The sequence below is a fragment of the Aphis gossypii genome, chromosome 2, assembly GCF_020184175.1.
Source record: "Aphis gossypii isolate Hap1 chromosome 2, ASM2018417v2, whole genome shotgun sequence".
NCBI classification, from domain to species: Eukaryota; Metazoa; Arthropoda; class Insecta; order Hemiptera; family Aphididae; genus Aphis; species Aphis gossypii.
The window spans coordinates 15,838,111-15,857,313 of NC_065531.1; the positions used below are offsets into that span (position 1 = coordinate 15,838,111).

General features: G+C 26.5%; 1 long non-coding RNA gene across 2 annotated transcripts; it reads right to left on the bottom strand.

The window, feature by feature from the left end:
- Positions 1-10,700: 10,700 nt before the first annotated feature.
- LOC126550384 (uncharacterized) lies at positions 10,701-12,211 on the bottom strand. Of its 2 annotated transcripts, none has more exons than XR_007604471.1 (3): positions 12,075-12,211; positions 11,818-11,924; positions 10,701-11,044 (listed from the first exon to the last, which is right to left on the bottom strand). It is a non-coding gene; the product is annotated as an uncharacterized LOC126550384 (long non-coding RNA). The 2 variants fall into 2 exon arrangements; XR_007604470.1 differs by having other exon boundaries at positions 11,990-12,211.
- Between the last annotated feature and the right edge of the window lie 6,992 nt (positions 12,212-19,203).

The window sequence follows — 19,203 nt, forward strand, 5'->3', positions numbered from 1 at the left end:
AAATTAAAAGTTCAAAAGTTCAAGCAAATATCAATAGAAAACTTTGTACTACAATTTACTGCTCACTATACATCACATAATTATTCATACGTAAGTACTAGGTATACTATTTTTATACTAAGGCTACATATATGTACCTATCATCAATGTGTATATGAATATAGAATTTATTTAATCAACAAAATGTCAGAAAAGTATTTTAAATAATTCAGAAGTTTTATAAACTAGAAATATTTACAAAACTATTAAAAAGGTTATTGTCATTATAATGTCTATAATTTAACTTAAACCGCATGACGTTTAGAATAACATTATACATAAATGTATGCGCAATAGATTATTAAAAAAAAAAAAAAAAATCGAAATACTTTCTTATTCTGATATTATTATAATCATTCGACATATAAATCAATGTAATTTCGTATGTGTTTTTAGAAAAACATATTTTTTTTAGCTTTGTCTCTAATGTTGTTAGAACATAAAATACAATTAAATCACATATTGTATTATGAATCACGTACTTTTAGTATTGGGAAATGTCCAGACGAAGCTTTCTATTGAAAACGTTCGCTGCAAGGCCGGACGCCTATCGGTTTACACGACATAAGGCTTAGGTCAAGTCAAGATATCAGTAACAGGGTGTGGACCAAAATGGGTTGTATACCTAACCGCACAACAATAGAGTTCCGGCATCGCTCGTAAATCAAGCAACGTAAAGTAACTCACAACATCGTTTCGGGCAGGTAACATCTGAACAAATCATGAGATTAAAAACTTCGGTCCCCGTCGCCTCCTCCGTAAATCTATATCGTAAAACGTGTCATCTGTGACATCTCATAGATCATCACTCATAACAACTTATCATCCACCTTGTGGTTACGAACAAACAAACAACGTGTTGCATTCAAATATGAAAAGAAACGGTGCCAATGCGAACTTGCTTAAACTAAGTTTGTACGTTTCTGGATAAATCGATGCGCTCAAGCTCTTGTTAAGCTTTGAACTTCAAACAACCAATAATCCAAATATATCTCAAATTTATATTTTCACAGACATAACACCATTCCTCGGTGATAATTACCTAACCAATGGTCACCTACTCACCTACCATAATAGCAATGTCTTACGTGAATTTTGAGTTTACAATCGATGACTGATTGTCAGTTTAAGAAAACAATCAGTCGAAAAAAATCATTGTTATTGTTTCGATTATCTTATGATATTTATAATTTTAGTATTTTTTATCGATTTCATTGTACCTAATTACTTTTTTCTAAAAAAAAAAGTCTTTTGGTGTTAACGTAATATTTTTATATTTTTTCGTTTTTTTTTCTTTAAACAGTTTTACGAACTACAGGCCCAATAAATGTTCCGTTAAAAAACTATTCCTCCCAAGCAAAAAATCGTCAAACATAAAATATGAATAGGTTTAATATAATAATATCTTTAAACGTCACACTATTAATTATTTTATCGATTAATAACTTATTGTGTGTGTTTGTAAGATAATCGATTTATCAAAGAGCGGGCAATATTATTAAACGCGTATTACACCATATCTTGTAATTTTAATCACACCACCGACGAAAGTACCTACTAAATAACTAAATAGGTACTAAAATAACATCAACTAGTTACAAGGTACTAAATTAAACATGACACTCGACAGTTACACTATTCAAAGCCGGTTTAGATATTACTCGTAAACGTGAGCAAGTTTCCGGAGGTGATGAGTTTATATAAATCTAAAAGACCGAAATTCCCTACTACGTTAACATTTAAATTTGTCAATACGTACAACACCACTTTTAGAATATTTACTGTGCGAACGGCACTATTGTTTTCAGCGTGCAAAATACTTCAGCCTATTCTTGGAAAACCTATGTCAAAACAAAAACCCAATAAATATCACGGAAAAGCGATAGAAACGCAATTAATTACTTAAAAGAGCCAAAACAACTGCACGCACAATGATTCCACCGAAAACTCATTATTTAACAGTCAATAGTGTAACACGGAAATGTATGAATCCACGGCAACAAAATATAGAAGTAACAAAGCAATACAACTAACGGTCGAAATAGCAAAAATATACTGTTGTACGCGTTATTGTGCTACCGTCAATGATGATAATCAGACATTATTAAAAATAGCTAGTTTATGATGTTAATTCAAACTGTTTTTCATAGATATATTTAAATATAGGATTTTCGATGAATGATTAACTAATACAATACAGGCATTGTCACAAACGCCGAAATGAAAACAATAATTTTTGTGATTTTTACCAGTCATTATCCACTATCATATTTGACTGAGACCGTATTAGGGACAAAGTTAATAGGATTATATATTAACATAAAATAATTTTTTGTTGAAGGTAAGCGATTACATTGGGCGTAAAATAATATGTTATAAATTACAAATTTAAAGATAATTAACTACGTAGGTATTAAAAACGTTCCAAACTGTAATTTTAAAAGAATTTATAGAATGATAAATATATTATACTTTATTTGGTCATCATACGGCGAGGGTCCTACAAAAAATAAGTTTCCTTTATTCTGAGAAAAAAAATTACCATAATTTCCATAAGAATATGGAAAAAAAATTTTTAATTTTAAGATTTCTCAACTCAAAAACTTTTTTCTACATAATCGACATTTTAGATTCTCAGCAAAGCAATGAATTTATTGATTTTACAATGGTGTCTGTTTTTTATGTGTATAAATACACGAAAAGTAGTCTTTGTATTTGATGCTTTGATTTTTAATTTTAAGAGTGGTTTAGGATAGAAAATATTATCTCTTTTGTACATTGAACAGGCCAATATTACAGAGAGAAAATTAAGAAAAATAGGAACTTTTATTATTTAACTTATTATCATTATTATTATTATTATTATTATTGGTTTTTTTTTTTTTTGTGTAATTCTAAACAAATAACCGTAGATACTTAAAATTTATGTATATGTATATTATATTTTTTTTATAAATGGATTTTTGTCTGTCTATCAGTCCCAATTGTTTCAATGGTAATAAATAATAATTAATAATTATTATAATAATTTCTTTCGCACTGAGTATCATTGCCATGGAAATAAATAATAAAATATAGCGGTGGATTGTATTTCCTGGATGCTCCAAGAGGCATAGGCAAAACTTTTCTTATTTCAATAATTTTGTCAACCATACGATTACGAAATGATACTGCATTGGCAATCGCATCATCAATAAAGAGCTTCGATGGCATACTCATTTTGTTGTCTGGTGATTTTCGACAAACCCTACCAGTTAAACCACGTTCAACACCAGCTGATGACATCGTTATCCTTAACAGTGAATTGATACACTTTTCATATTTTTGTACTTAGGCATTTGATATTTAACAATTTTATATTTTTATTTACCCATTTTTAATAATATTTAAACTAAGAACATTGACGGTAGGTAACATATTGACATATTTATATTTATTTATATAAAAACTTAATAGTTATCAAACTGATAAAAGGACCATCCCCATCGTCGTCTGTTCGACCTTCACCGTTCTCATCAAATACATTTATATAAAATATTTTTGTTGTAAAAATTAACTTAAAATATTTATAGATACTGTAATTGAGCGTTATTAGGTATGATTGCGAAATACGGTCGAAAGTATCTTTTTGACCGTCGTATTTAGTTGATAGGATCGTAAAATTTAATCAATCGTGAATTATACATTTAATAATAATATGCTTTCGGCTATTTATTTTAAATATTAATAAAGTCAACCTCACTGAATCGTGTTAAGATTAATTGATTTATAATTTATTATATCATTACGTCATATAATATGATGTTTATATGATTATTATATCTTATATTATATCAATGGTCTAACGTTAAAACGTCTATAGGATAAACTATATAGTATTATAATTTACAATTAAAGGTCAAACAAATAATATTTAGAAAAAATAAATATAATGGTATTGGCTGAAAGTATACAAAAAATAAAATAAATAACTGTAACAAATCTGATAAAAACGTTCGTTGCGTCATATAATCAAATAACTAAGACGATTAAAAATAACAATTCTAATACTAAGGTCAATCATATTAATACATTTTTTTAATATATTAAAATCGAACATTTATATATTGATATATATTAAAAAGTGACCATATTTGGAAAATTAAAAAAGCTTGGATTTCCAGTTTTATTTTATCTCCCACACAACATAACACATCACAAACCTATCGTTATTTTTCACATTACTTATTGTAGAAATAAATTGAAATTTTTCATAAAATGTCCATACTTATGCTCGATAAAATGTGTATTATTATAAAAGTTATGTATTTGTTTTAAATAATTAAATTTTAAAACAATACAGACACAATTAATCTGTAGCGAATATAATTTTTAGTCATAAAAACTATATTTATTTTGAATACTTCTTTTGCATATAAGTAGTTACAGATTTATATATTTAATATGTATATTTTGTTTTAACTAAATCAAAAATTTTTTCATATTTTATACCACTTATCTTGCAACAACATAATTTTATTTGAAAACATTCACTCTAAATATCTTATTGTTCCAATATATTTAAAAAAATCAACAACACGCATCTTTATCAAAATAAATGAAGCTTGAAAAGTGTTAACCACATATTAATCGCATCTTGACCGACTATTTATCTATTTTTATTTATCTTATTTATTTAAATTTAGAGCTTGAGACAACTCAAAAATATGTAATATTTATCACTTAATTTTATGTTTTAATAAGACACTGCAATGTACTGTGGTTATTGAATTAAAACCTTTTAATTAAACGCCCATATCCAATCGTTTATACAAAGTATATAGTTTAAAAATATTCTCAGTATTCTGCATTAGCGCACCATATTATTGTAATTAAATCCATTTTGCGCGCACGTTCTGCGTTTCAGAAAAAAAGGAGAAATTAGTTATGATGAAACACTCAATTATCCGCAATAAAACATTTTTGAGTTAAATTTATAAAAGATTATAGGCTTCGGTAGTTGTGAAATGTGACCAAATCAAAACTAGGACCCGATTTAACCCCTAACCCTGGTCACTGGAACGTGAAAAACAGCAATCAATTTGAACGGGTTGATTGATCAGTGCAATACAATATTACATTACAATTTCCGATTGTTCCACTATTGTATTGATTGTATATCTGTTTATATCTGTATCATCTATAATTTTAGAAATTCTCGTAACTTGTATTACAAATACATTTTGTTATTAATATGTCAAAATATAATGTACTTGTAAAGCACTGTAAAAATCTACTCAAATTGTTTAAACCTTTAAGTACGTTAGCAAAAAAACAATTATCGATTTTACAACAACGTATAATTATTTTATTTAAATATTTACTTTTTTTTAATAGAATTTTTTTATTTAAATTGCGCATTGGAGTCAATTTTTAATGATAGCGTTCATCATAGTCTATGCAGTTGACTTACGGAAGATAGAAAAATCGACCTATCTGAAAACATCGAATAAGTTAATATAGTGCACAAAGTACCTACGGTTAAAAAAAATAATAAATATTGTAATATAAACAATCCTGCTTTTAAAAAATGTGATCAATCTTTAGGATGAATTCACCTCCAAGCAGAATGATTTATAGTTGAATTCATAACATTGAATTGTATAAAATATTAAGTACCAACTTACAAATCAGGTAGGAACTGCAATGAAGCAATCGATTACACGACACCTGGTTTCTGTAACCTGTCGGCACCTACTTATTTTTAATTACTTCTTATATATTTATTAGTTAAGTACATATAATTTTTTTTCACATCATAAAAAGTAACCTTATATTATATTTAATTTTTTTCTGTTTTATTGGAGAATGGTACATATAGGTACATAGGTATTCACGTTACCTTAGTAAAGTAGGTAATAAAGTAAAATTACTTTTTGTACTTCCTCGACTGGAAACCTTAAAGTGTCGTATAAATAATAGTATAATATTTAACTATAAAGTTTATTATATAATATATATAAGCTAAAAAAAATTATTGGAGAGATTACATGATATATATACATAAAATATGTTTATGTATAATTTATATACTAATATACTATATAATATGTATATTAAATTATTAATATGTACATATTATTAAGTTGTAACAGCTTTTTACGTTATCATATAGCGAGGATGTTGAACCTTTCTATAACCACATGTCAAATAAAAATGTTGATTCTATTTTATTTGCCTTATGTGTCAACTAATTTGATGACCATTTTTTTAAACTTAAAAATTCTTACATCCATGGCTTGAATGATAAAAAAAAAACCTTGTGTGTTACTTAAAGATCATGTGCTTGTCACTCCGTGGTTGACACGCGTGACATAGGTTCGCCATATCTGTCGTATAGTGAGACATGAGAAATGTGCACATGTATTTGTGGTGTAGAAGCTGATGGATTGAAAGGAGAGACAGAATTAAGAGTGGTTTTCAAATAAAAAATAATTAAAAAGTTGTTGTTTAATAAGTGTATATTATTGTAAGCTCATATCTATGGCGACTTATTGTAATGCGTCGAGACCTAAAATCTTCCAGGCATCTCGTCGTTAAAAAAGGAAACTTCGCTAGCACGATCCTAGTATACAGTGATAAAAATACCATCGAGAGTTTTGACATTATTCAATATACACATGTATGGATGTTGAAGAAACAAATAACTTTAAGGTCCTAGATTAAATATTGCATCTTAGGTAAGTAACCCATATTAATGTAGTTTATTGGTTGATAGTTATTATCTAATAAAGTGTATGGCTATTTTTTTTTCTAATTTTGTGCTTTTCTTTTGGAATAGTTAGCATATCTATAGCTATGAGTGTGATTTTTGGTGGAAATTTGGATTAATTGTTACATTTAAAAAAAAAAGAATGTTAAAAATAAAAAAATTAAGGATATTTCATAAGAGTTGGACATTTTAACGAAAAAATAATATTATACTACGTATAAAAGGTACATTATATAAGTTAACGATTTTATTACTAAGTTCTAATTAAAAAATGAATAATCGTAAATAAATACATGAAATGTTCATTAAATATTTATATTAAGAATATTTTCTGGATATAATAATAGGATAAATGCAATAATATATTTTGGAATAAAAATTAACACGTATGCATTACATGATAATCTACTCAATGACAAGGGGCATTTGAGACCTATACAACAGAGTGAATTTTCAAGTATTTTGATCTTATTGATAAATGTCAGGTAAAGTTTCATAACGGGTAATTAATTCAAATATTATAAACGATATGTTTAATACCTGTTTGATTTCTACATGTATTCAATAAATGGCAATAATTTTGATAACAAATTAAAAACGTTAACCTGCAATGTCAGCCCGTTTAATGTTTTTAATATTCGTTTGCGATGATGATGTAACGTCACTCGTCGAGTCGTATGTACTCTACAGCACTGGTGCAACGTTATGCATTCGGATAAAACGTATTTTATTCAATCGCTGCAACAGTTATAATAATATAGTAATGTGCTTTTTGGCATTGACAACGTGAAATATTTTAATCGAAACACATTAACCGCCGTTGCGCTTTAAAGTCATTAAGTCGTCGTTCTATGCATATTATCAGATATAAATAATAGTACAGTATCGTTATAATCTTATGAGCAAAATTTTCACTGACGGTATCTTTCTCAAAAAACCAGGTACGCTTATGATGCGACGTGCAGACATTACGATAACAATAATAGTTGGGGCCAGCGTACGCAGTATACGTCGTGAGTCGAAATTTAAACGTATATTTCGGCACGGCACGAGAAAAGTCGTCGATATCGCAACACGCTGCAGGTCCAGTACGTACAATCATTTTTCGTATTTTTCATTCCGCGTGTAGTCCGTTTCGAGGTGAAAACAAACTCCGCTTGAGTGTTGCACGTACGCGTGTTACAATTGTGTCTTGTGCGGTTGCGGACGCAAACCTTGCGTACGACACTACATTTACGCGTGTGTCAATGCATAATGAGTCCACGCGGCGTTACGTGTACGCACGTGGAGAGTGTGTGTGTGTGTAAGATCGTAAGTGTGTAGGTGGGGTTGAGAGAAATATTATAATTTATGGTATATCGCAAGAGCAACGGACCGGCGACTATAAAGACACCAAACCTATATATACACTGCACTGCAAATCCGGTCAATTTGTGCAGCTCGGGATATCACTTACACACGACATTTTAATGCGTGTACGCAAACGACTTTAACGCGTAAATATAGCGCTACAGGACTCGGCAACACGCCTTATTATTATTATTATCATTATTATGTGGCTGTTGTTTGCACAATTCGACTGCGATGGCGAGTACGATCCCGCACGATGCGCGTTTACAAGCTGCAAAATCGTATTATACTGTTGTACCTATTATTATGCGTAGTGTTTCTGTAGACTACGGAGAGATCGAATCAAAGAGGCCGATGAGCGCGGAGGGACGAACGTATACGATAAATTTATTGGTAAATACCTTATAACGACCGACCCGCTGCGAAAACGCACGCAAGACGATTCCAACAGCCGCCGCTCGATCGCGTAACTCCGCAAGCGTCGCGTGGTTTTTTTTCCCGAGGTCCTGCAGATATTATACCTAATACATACGTCGTGATTAATAGGTAATTTTTTTTTCTTTTTCGTAACGATTAACCAATTATATACGAGTACTACGGCCTACTTCGCGGGTCATAATTGCTTATAAAATTTTATTAGATCGTTACGATGAGATTTACGGACACACCGCAATAACTATATAATATAATATACTACGTAGTAGTTGTCTGCAATAAACGGTCAATGTACAGATCGGGCGGATTCTTGGGCAACAACGTGGGTGTATAATAACGCGCAGAGTATTTAATACATATTTTACTGAATACTTAAGTCACAGCGCTTATTAAACCGATTAAATCTGGGTTGTTTTTCGGAAAATCAACTATGTATTAAACGAATTTTATCACATTTAGATAATATAATATGCCGAATTCGTATTATTATTTATACGATTACATATTATTATGTATTATGAATGTTTTTTATAGGTTATTAGATACCTGGTTACTTTTATTTTTTACGATTTTAAGACAATATAATATATACAAGACTTATGTAAAAAATCAATTATGTTTATAAGTATTTAAGTTGGAAAAAAATAAATACATAATGCACGTACCTATAGCTATTAATTTTAAACTGTTTGTATAGGATCACGCTTCGTTTAAAATTCTTATATATACTTGTCCTTCTAATTTATACTACCCATAGGTACTCTATAACTTGCTTAACTATAGTTAAAATTATTATGTATACTTAACTTAAATTAATAACTTATCCTAAAATAAATTGATCTATGATTTGACTTTATGATGAGCCTTTTAAGAATCACAAAAATAAAAATTTGATTTAAACTAAATATACAACAAATATGTTATTAGTTATAGCTGAAAAATAATAATTGGAAAACGAGTCATTGACAGGAATGAGCACTGTCATCTGTCATACGTAACAAATGTAACAAATTTACGAATTATGAATAACTCCAGAGCATTTCAATGTAAAACGAGTGAATACATAATTGTAACTGTTCAAAACTTAATTTATAAGTTCATATAACTATTGCTAACAATTTTACAATATTCACTTGGCACTTTCATACTAAAAAAAAAAAAACAGGTGAATTTGTCAATTATTTTGTACTGTGTTCGATAACTATAAGGTTTCATATGTCTCCAATATACGAGGTCAAATTAAATACACACTTTACAGTCACTGTTGACAACCTACTTACCCTTGATCTATTATATTTCAACACCGATTTTAGTATTTAATTTTCATTTTAGCCTTCGATATGTGCAATGTCATCTGCCTAAATGAAAATTAACATATTAACTTTTTAATTTTCATCCCAATAAGTTATTTTTACTTTAGTAAAAGTATTTATTGAATTTTGAACAAAATGTATGTTTTTCATTTCCCCTAGATAAAAAAAGCACCCATTATAACGTGAACTAAATTATTAATTTTAAAAAATATTATTTTTCAACCTTTATTAATACCTAATGATATTATTTTCATAAAATGAAAATATAGTACAATAACATCAGTCAGTTATTCTATGTTTGGTAACCGCATGTGGTATAATTGAAAAACGTATTTAATAAAATGTAATTTAATATTTTGCAGATCATAAAAAAAGTTATATAAATAATTTACAAGCATATATTTAATTTAAAACTATTGCATTTTTTAAATTTTGTTTGAAATCTATTGAAAATGTAATTATAAATTACATGATTATTATTTGATTATTTAATAATTGTATTAAATTGATAGAGTGGTAAGTCAGGTAAGAGAATTTATTTTTATATATTAAATATTATCTAGTGTTGTACTCCAAAAACTTTTATTGATATTTTATTTTTTAATTGAGTTATGAGCATTTCAAAGTTTTGATATTTTACACAATTATTATGACTAATTTGCTTATTTAAAAATTAAAATACAAAAACTCTAAAACTGCAATATATAAATTGAAGAGTGAAAATTCTATTACACGTTTTTACGTGAGAAGAAATATCGAATATCAATATTATATAACCCATGGAATGATGAGGCATATTATATTATGTTCAGTAAATAATATATATATAAAAAAACTATTCAATTTTCAGATGCATTTAGAGAGACGAGATGTTTTCCAGTTTTAAGAATTTTGAAGAATATATATATATATATTATAATATATAGATGGGTATGCTGTTATATTAATATTGAAAGTAAAAAAATAATTTAAGTTTCAAACTCAACAAATTAAGGTTTCCTATTTTCCAATGAGGTTTATAATTACGATCAATTATTTTGATCCGGTTAGGCAACTGGGAACCGGTAAACCGTAAAAATGTATTTTTAACTCGTTCGAGACTTCGTGGCAGCTTATCCAATCAGCTTAGTATGGCTCCTATATAAAAAAATAAATCCTGAAACACCGAAATGTCAAAAATGTTGACGTAATCTAGATTGCAAACTCGTAAATTATATGAAGAACACATTATAAAGACAAATAAGCTAATAAAAAGTACTTGGCAAATTTAAGTTGTAAATAATTTACTCTTGAGTGATTTGTAATTATTATTATATTTTAAAAATTACTCAATGTGAATTTTTTCCTTTTTTTCAAAAGAGGAATGTGAAAGTTTAAAAAGTGAATAACGGGTTAGATCTCTGTTATATTTAATGATAGATATATTTAAACATTAAATGATTTCTTTCCCAAAAAAAAGTTTTTAAAGTAAATATCTGAACATTTCATAGTGTTTTAAAAAGACTATAATATATATATATATATATATTATATATATATATAAGACATAGGTAGGTGTATTATATATATTTTTAAACAAACTTAAAACTGTATATTTTTAAAGTTTTATTTATTAAATTTATTAAATTCTTGTGTGGGCATAAATTATAAAATAATATTTTCGTTCTATCGATTTCTGTTTAAATTAATGGTTTACTTATTAAAATATTCATAAATAATGTATTAAGTACCATGTTAGATACCTAGTCATATACGTTATAATTAATAAAGTATGTATTAACATAATAGGTTTATTACAATGCAAACATAAAATATGTAACAAAACATATGATAATTTATGAATAAAATTAATATTAGATTAATAGTATGTGTGGTGTGTGTGTGTGTGTGTGTGTGTGTGTGTGTATTATAATAACTATTTATACATACATAACTATATTATAGGTGTGCTCACGGGTGCAACGAACAGTGCATGAGTTGCATCTGTAATGCAATTTGTCCTGAGCCGGTCGATGGACTGAACCGATATAACATACCTATAAAATATAATCGTAATAATTAAGAGATATGTTTTGAGGTAATCGTTTTCTATTTAACTTACACGTTTTTAAATTGCAAAGCCAAACATTTTATTTTTAAATATATATCAAATAATTACAAAAGTATGAATACAAATAGGTACCTACCTAATAAAGTGTCAGTGTGTATTAAGATAAATTTAACTAAACACAACTTAAGATTGATATAATAATAAAAAAAATTATCGATTAACTTTAAAGAATATATAGTAAAAAACGTAAATGGGTAACAACTAACAAGTACACTTCTTGATATGTAAAACACTTAATAGATGTAATGCGGCTATATATACTTTGTATTAGGCTTTTATCTAGCTTAAATTTTTAGGGTAGATCGGAAATGGTTAAGATACTTTCAACATAAGTATTCTATATGTGAGTAGTGGGTACATATTTCTTGTATTTAACTATTTTTCTTGAAATATTTTGAGACATAAAAAAATTTTCAATTATACTATACCTGATCAAAACTATTCAGGAACCGGCTTATTCTAATCTTTTAGTTTTTTACAAACATATGAGTAATTTGTTAGTAAATCCTATCTACATGTAGGTATACAGTTTTTTTCTAATTATTAAATCGAATTTTTAATTTTTTACATACCATGGATCTAATAAATACTCTCACGTTCCACGTACGTTTGAATTGGATAAATGTTCTCGTTTATCTGAAATATAATGCAGAAAGACGTAAATAGTTATTTTTGACAGCTTCTTAGAATTAGCAAATAGCTATTATCAAACAAAACTTATCATCTTTAAAAAAATTTTCAGTCGTTTTTCATCATAACAATTTAATTAAGTTTCAAATAGGTATTTAACAAATAACAAAATGTATACTAGCAGAAGATCCAATAGTGGGGATGTGTTAGTGAAATGGATATTCAACTTAAAATTTAAATATACACCTACGAATAAAATGTATCCTAGTTTGATCCAAAACTGGATTTGGAGGCCGAAAGAAGTGAACTGACCTATGTTCAGTTAATAATCTACAGCGAGATTGATATCTTCGTAAATAATTATCTTTTTTGAAAATATGAAGTTTTTATAATTAGCTAGTCTTAAACTTTCAAATTCCTTTAAATTATTACTCTCTAGCGATTAATATAGTTATTTTCTTAATAATTACCTTAAAGTGCAATCGATCAAGTTATTAAAACACTAAAATAATTTCCAAAATAGAAAATAAAATGAACTTGGTAAATGTTAATATACCTTGCTCAAGATCTACAATTGTATTATTCGCTAAGACCTTATATTAAAAACAATATTATATACCGTCTCTGAAAGAAAATTTAGAACAACAAAAACAACACTCCCTAAAAAAAATATATTGTATAAGCTATGTCCTCTAATACGCGTTAGTGTCAGCAATTTTATACATTTCATATCAACTAGTATATAAATCTATTTTTAAATGTTGTGCTTTACAGTTGTTATTATATTATTGCGTGTATACCTAATAATTATGAATGAAAAGAGTCTGATTCATGTTTAATTTGAATCATCAATACTACATTTAGGTAATGAAATAAATAACTCTATCTTACCATTAATAATTTCATTTGTGACCCCGAGTCCCCGACTAACAATAACCTTAGTTTTTTAATTGTATTTATTAGTATCTTATATTAATGTTGCATTGTTATCCATAATATCTATAAGCATATTAAACGATAATATTATCTGCAATCGTGATAACGTTTTGCAATATTTAGATCAAGGAGATGTATAGTCACATGTACTGCAATAATTCTCAAAAACACAGATAATTTAAATTTGATTCGATTTCAACAATTATTGTAATAATAGGCTAATGTTATATGGATATAGCATTGAGAAGATATCAGTAATCACTGAATAATTGATAATTGTACGTACTACCTATATACAAAAAAGGCTAAATTAAATACTTAAGTTTTTTTTATTATTTAAATTTTTTATACATTATACAAACTAAGATAGCTTAAAACTATTAAAATATAATAAAATTTCACTTCAAACGTTTTATTACTGAAATATCAATATAGTATATAATTCAATATAGGTATGAACTTTCTCATCACATAGTTTTATTACAGTTTTTAAAGCGAAAGTCGTATTGATATAATCAACAATCTGAAATGCTCTATCAACTAAAAATGGATACACTATGATAGTGTTTGCAATTTAAAAGCAAATTATATTTTTAACAAAAAAACAATACTTAGGAAAAAATTAGTTACTTGTCTAGCGTGATCTAATGTTAGTATAGTTTACAGTAATATAAAACTTTACGATAAACGAAAGGATGTCCATCAATATATTATTATGAACTTAGCTAATCGATTTTGAAGTTGAACGATGACAAATTATTCAACGAAAAGAAACAATAATGTTTCGTAGTATAAGCTATTTTTGTGTAGATTACACATATCATAAATTATTCAACGTCTTCCTTTTGATATAAATAATTCAATAAGACCTTTTAAAGTTGTCCTTAGTGAAAATCAACTTTTATCATTTTAAGTTAATATTTTTTTGTATTTATGTTTTATGTTTATTAAATTCGCTATACTTAATGTACGCATGTCTAAATTGAGTTTAATAATCTAATAATATTATAGGTTTATAATATAACCTATTATTTCTAGAAACTTAAAAATTTCAGTATTCTGTGAAAACGTATTTCGTAAGGGTGTGGATGTTTAAACCCTGACTACACTGCTGATTTTGTTATTACTATTTACTCAAACTAAGAAACATGTTATTAATTTACATTCTTGACTCATATTATAATGTATTTTTGATGTATTTTTATCGTAATAAGAAGATATTCATTAATTTGATTTTGTACTTAGACATGAATTCATAATGACTTGGTGCTGCCATACTGATAATAATATAATATAGACAATATTATCTAATATTATATTTATGTGCGTGGGCTAAATATGTTTAACATAATATTATAGCGCATCATATCCATTTATAGATTTCATTATTTTCTACTACTTATTAATCGTTTATTTTAGCCTTTGGGTAATTCAATGAATTGTAAATGATGAAAATAAATGGCAAATTTTCGAAGGCAGTATAATGAAAGGTCCATCGTGATAAACATCAATATAACACAATATATTTTTATTTCAATAACCTGCAAACATTGTAGAATAATCGGTAACCTAGAGAATCTGCCCCAATACTATTATAGGTATATGTAGTAGTAAGTAATGATATTATATATTTATTTATTAAGTATTTTTTAAGTGTAAAAAGAAATCGTAATGATTAGATTTATATTAAAAGTGACTTTAATTTCGAAACTTTAAATAAAATAAAGTTCTTATCTAGTATATTCTATTTGATAGAAAATCAAATAACTGAAGATCACTAATAAATTATTATTGTACTTTCACGTTTATACAATATACGTTTTTGAGCATATATAAGTACCTACTGTGTGTCTGTATGTTACTTTTAACTAACACAAAACTACTGTTGATTAGGTAGGTTTTAGGAATCGATTATTAAAGATGCTTTTGTAACATAATAGGTATGTTTATATTAGTTATTTATTGATGTTCTTGAAGACATAATAGTTTATTGACCAGTTGCACTTAGTCTGTTTTTATAAAACATAAAATGTACTTTTTAGACTTTCAAGAAGATAAATAAATTAATGTAATTTTTATATTACTTATTTATAATTGAAATTTTATATTTTGAATAAATATTTAACGCTCTTTCCGAATAAAAAAAAATTAACTATTCCAAATCTATAACGACTTGATTAGATCGAGGTTAAATATTATACTATAAAATTAATATAATTTAATTGGTGCGTGTAAATAATAATATGTATACTGCAAACGATTGAAATAAATGATAATAAATAAAAATAATAATATACCATATATATGATATAAATTATATTATTATACTTACTGTGTACCTATAAATGATATACGTAGATAAGTACAAATTTTGAATAATTTCCGACTATTTATTGAATTTCAATGAGTTTTAATAATTATATTCATACATAATATGAGTGTCACTTACTAACTCATTAAAAAAAAACCTGTTTAATATGATTTGATCTACCACAATGACAGAAATTACTATGTTTATCGCATTGTAGGTCAACTGCAGAACAAATTATTATGAAAACCAGAGCACAACTAGGTAATACTTAACACAATGTTTTTTTCAAAAATCAAATGAATACCATAATAATTTTGAGAAATACGAATTGACCAAATTCTATTGCTCTGTTTAATATTGTCCAAATAAAATATAATAATTTAAATTTAAATATTTTCTTATATCACTAAAATTATGTACGATAGATCATATTATTAATTAGCAAAAAAAGAAAAATCTAATCTGTATCGGTTCTACAATATTCAAAATAATTATGTTAAATAAAATTTAAATTTCTGCACATTTTTTAAATTGTATTAATAACACCACGAATTAACAATTACCTAATTAACCTAGGAAAGAAATGTTAATACCGTGATGAAATAAAAAATTGATAGATACCTATTAAATAATTTAATATAAGTAATGAAGGTCATAGATTAATTATAATAATAATAATAATATAGGTACATACACACGTGGTTCACGATTACACGAATATATCTAATTTTAATTTATATACAAATTTATAAAACTACACGTAGGTATAGTAAAATTATAGAATAAACTATAAGTAAAAAATTGTAGACATTCCTATATGCATTTTAAACACGAATATAAAGCGTGCAGCTAATCATAAACTGCATTTCATTTAAAAACAATTTCCTAGTCTAAGCAAGTCAATTAAAACAATTATTTGTAGATATAATAACAAAGTATTGGTGTTTATTTTAAATATATCAACAATTGTATGATAAATAATCGCAACAACTTATTATTATACTATTAACGTTTAATATAGGTTTGCGCGTGGTGTCACTGCAATTAAATCAAATAAAAGCTCATTTATATTTCCTAGATAGTTCTATTTTTTTAAGAAAAACACTCAATATTTATAAGCTTGAAAGTTCGTTTTCAAAAATGTGCATTAGAAATTAAAAAAGTTATAGACAAGTTAAAAACGGTACAAATAATTTTCATAAAGTACGTGCTTATAGCAAATTTTATACTTTAAAAACAATCATTTTGTGATTTTATGAAATAATAATAACTTTTTTTTAGAAGTTATATGGATAAAATGTATTGTTTTACATACTCTACCAATGAATAATTTCAAGCACGCTTATAAATCATTCAAGTTAAAATTACCGTGATGTCACTAGATGATATCGATTTTTATGAAACAATAATGTTGTACAAAATCAACAAATTGCAAACTACAAAAAATATATATACAACCAGTTTCTAGTGAATAGAAAGAGTAAAGAAAAAGTCAACTGACGCATCAATTAATGATATCGCATATGGTCTAACCTGGAAAAATAGATGCACGAGAGAGGTAAGTATATGATAACAAACGAGACTAAAAGATTTATTCTTCAAAATAACTATAATGTTAGAGTTATTTTATGAATCAGAAAACTGGTCAGCTAATAAGTAGTATAGTAGCAACTAGTAATGCACGAGAACGTCGAGAACGATATGAATATGTTACGACGAGTAACATGCGTGTTGTACATATATTACTATTTTATATTTATATCCGGTCCACTTACCGTATATATATGTACAAAATTTATATTCATTAATTCAACTGTGTGAGTTTTAAAAAAATATTTTATTTTGACAGGACAGAAGAGTGTACGTATTTAACGTAAATATATTTTATGGGAAAAAAATATATAAATCTATCGAAAAAAACTATGAATAACAACTATACAAGTTATATTCATATATAAGTTATAGTTCACGAATGTATAGTTTTTGAATAATATTATTATTGTATTATAATATATTATATTATTTACGTTTTCCAACTAGCTGAAACGTCAAGTTTATAGAATACGAAGAAAATGCTGTAGTAATTCATCGGGTTACCTAATTTATAAAAACTTGAACTGGAAACGATATAAAATTATTGAAAGTTATGTAGATGATTATTTTTGTATACAATTTATATGAGATGTAACTACGACAATATAAAAGTTTGATTAAATTGGAAATCAACTGATGAATTCAGTTTCGTGGCGCATCATGGTGCAATGTCATGGAATGCTCGTAAACGTTTAACCAGTTCTATATTTTCTACGGAATCAGAAAACGCTATAATATGTCGTTTTATAAAACATTTGGCTGCGGAACTTTTTTTTTAATAACCTATCGATGATCCAAAAAAATCAACTATCTTCATTTATTTATAACACTTGAACGCACAATCAAAACGTCTTTAATAACTCCAGTAGTTAATAAAGCGATTTAAACTTTTACTATAATAATACAGTATTTTTCACAATTTTAAATAATTGAATGACATATTAATTATTAGCACTATTTAAACATAGGTATACACGTGTAAAATTAAAATAACATAATTTTATACAAAGAACTAATTTCGTACAAATATATAGTAAACATTTTGCGTAAATAATGATGTTTAGTAATATTATAATTTTTTTTTTTTTATTTGATACTCATTATAGATATTATTATCGTTACGTGTGCTAATAAACTGACTACTAATATTGAAAACTATACTTTGATTTTAAACAAACAATAATATTATTAAAATAATGTGTCTTGGAAATATCATATTGTAACTACTATATAATTTATAGGTTAAAAATACAAAGTTATCCATAATTCATAAATATTTAGTAAGCAGTTGCAGCAAAGAATCTTGGATAACAACGTTGAAATTTACATTTGCCGCTGTGAGCTGTAATATCTAGTTATACAATTGTTGTACGTTCAACTTCGTTCGAATATTATTATAGTTTTTAACAAAAGTAAACCTTTTTTCATATTCATTTCATTTCATAAATGTATAATTCAATAATAATTATGTTTTTATATATACCATATACGTAAGACATTAGACATAGTTTGCATCAGACTATATGATATATGACACATTATTATTAATAAAATATAAATTGATATGTAGTATTAAAACTACGTAGGTATCTAAAACAGTTAAGCCGCAGTATTAGGAAGTATAATATGATTTGAACGAAAAAAAAGTCTTCGACCGTATAATGCAACTTTCCAATATTACGGTGTTATTCAATATTGTGATTAAAATGATATAATAATATGATTCAGATAATAG